At 45.6% G+C, this 2,565-nt stretch overlaps 1 pseudogene; it reads left to right on the forward strand.

Annotated features, from left to right (window-relative positions):
- The first annotated feature begins 283 nt into the window (after positions 1–283).
- Positions 284–1,105, forward strand: LOC127190965 (40S ribosomal protein S3a-like; annotated as a pseudogene).
- The last annotated feature ends 1,460 nt before the right edge of the window (positions 1,106–2,565 follow it).

A 2,565-nucleotide genomic window follows, 5' to 3' on the forward strand; every position in this document is an offset into this window, starting at 1 on the left:
CAGACAGGTGGCAGGCTGGAGAGATGGCTGAGTGATTAAAAAGCACTTGCGGCTCCTGCAAAGGACCCCTGTTTGTTTTCCAGAACCCACATGGTGGCTTATAACTATCTGTAACTCCGTTCTGAGAGATTTGATGCTCTCTTCTGGAGAGCTAGTTTCTGTTGGCTCCAGGGATGCACATGGTCACAGACATGTATTCAAGGAAAATGCTTATCCGCATAAATAAAAATCATAAACCTTTGAAAAAAAAAAGAGTTGAGTTTTTGGCTCTCAGAGCCGCACCATGGCAGTCGGCAAGAACAAGCACCTGACAAAAGGCGGCAAGAAGGGAGAAAAAAAGAAAGTGGTTGATACATTTTTAAAGAAAGAATGGCGTGAATTGAAAACTTTAGCCATGCCCAATATTAGAAACATTGGGGAGAAAAATACTAGTCTCAAGGAACCAAAATTGCATCTGACGGCTTCAAGGGCTAGGTGTATGAAGTGAGCCGAGCTATACAAGGAAGAAGTTGCATCTAGAAAACTCAAGCTAATGACTGAGGATGTTCAGGGCAAAATAATGTCTGACTAACTCCCATGGCATGGATCTCACCCTGGGACAAAATGTGTTCCGTGGTCAAAAAGTGGCAGACCATGATTGAAGCTCATGTCGATGTCAAGGCAGCGGATGGTTATTTGCTTCATCTTTTCTGGGTTGGTGTTATTTGCTCCATCTTTTCTGGGTTGGTTTCACTAAAACAACACAACAACCACATACACAAGGCATCATGTGCGCAGCGCCAGCAGGTCCGTCAGATCTGGAAGAAGATGATGGAAATCATGACCCAAAAGTGCAGACAAATGACTTGAAGGAAGTGGTTAAAATTGATTCCAGACAGCATTGGAAAAGGCTTAGGAAAGGCGTGCTGGTCCATCTATGCTCTTCATGATGTCTTCATTAGAAAAGCAAAAATGCTGAAGAGACCCAAACTTGAGTTGGGAAAACTAACGGAGCTCCATGGTGAAAGCGGTAGTTCTGGAAAAACGACTGGTAACGAGACAGGTGGGTGCTAAATAAAATCGAACGAGCTGATGGGTATGAATACCTGCCCAAGAAACTGTTTAAAAATCCAGATTTTTAATAGTGACAAATAAAAGGTCCTGTTTATGATGATTAAAATAATAAATAAATTACAGAGCAATTGAGGAAGGACAATGTCAACCTTGAACCTACACACATGTGCACTCACACATGCACATGTACACACACACACACACACACACACACACACACACACACACACACACACGGGGTGGAGTTACACAAAAAGAGGAAAAGAGAAAAGATTATGTGGAGAGTGATCAAGGAAGACACCAGATGTTGAGCTCCGGCCTCACACACAAACACACACATACGGATTCACACACACATCATCATCATCATCATCACTGCCATAGCGCCGGCCTTGAGGAGAAAGCCAAGAAGAAGCGAGAATAAGCCGCCCCAATCAGGTCTCCTACGCAGACGTGGCCCTGCTTAGTGTCCAAGATCAGCCAAGATCATTCGCATTTGTAATGGTGTAGCCGGGGAAAGGAGGCGGGTGCACACTTGAGTACAGCGGGGTGGCAGCAGCTTTCAAGAGGGAATTTGTGGGGACACGTCAGCGTTTTATCAGGGAGGAAGGGCATCTGGACTGTGTCTCAAAGTCTTGGAGACTGGCTTACATCTTACAAGTGTGTCCAACATTCTGCCTGCCGGCAAGCCACATGTGGAACTGGATAGTTATGAATGTGACCTTATAAACCTACTGCAAACATTATGAGCTTTTCTCCTCTCCTCTCCTCTCCTCTCCTCTCCTCTCCTCTCCTCTCCTCTTCTCTCCTCTCCTCTCTTCTCTTTTCTTCCTCCCTCCCTCCCTTCCTCTCTCTCTCTCCCCACCCCTCTCTCAGCAGTAGCAACTGGGTTGGTGTGGTGTCCAGCACAAACCTTGAAGATGACACTGTGACACGATGTTGTCATCTGCAAAGTTCATGTTCTGAGAACCACACAATCAAGTTGCAAAAATATCCAGTCCTGGCGAGATGACTCACAGGAAAAGCATCTGCCACCAAGCCTGACAGCCTGGGTTCGATCCTGGGGACCCATGTGGTGGACGGAGAGACTCTACTACTGAAGGTTGCTTTCTCCACACACAACACAAATATGCAAAAACGTGTTTGTTCAAAATAAATCACAAAAGGGGGCTAGAGAGATGGCCCAGCAGTTAAGAACATTGGCCTGATTTTACTGAGGATCTCAGTTCAATGCCTAGTGCCCACATGGTGGCTCATTACCTTCTGTAACTCCAGTTCCAGGCCTCTGTGGGTACTGCACACATGTGGTGCATAGACATTAATGAAGGTGAAACATCCCCACACATGAAAAAATTTTTAACTTTCACAAACACACACACACACACACACACACACACACACACACACACACAGTCTCATGTTTAAAGTGGGTTTATAGTTCTGTGTTGGGCTGCATTCAAGGCTCTCCTGGGCCGTATTTGCAGCAGGTTGGACACGCTCATAATTGTGCCA

This window comes from Acomys russatus, chromosome 6, assembly GCF_903995435.1.
Source record: "Acomys russatus chromosome 6, mAcoRus1.1, whole genome shotgun sequence".
Classification (NCBI taxonomy): domain Eukaryota; kingdom Metazoa; phylum Chordata; class Mammalia; order Rodentia; family Muridae; genus Acomys; species Acomys russatus.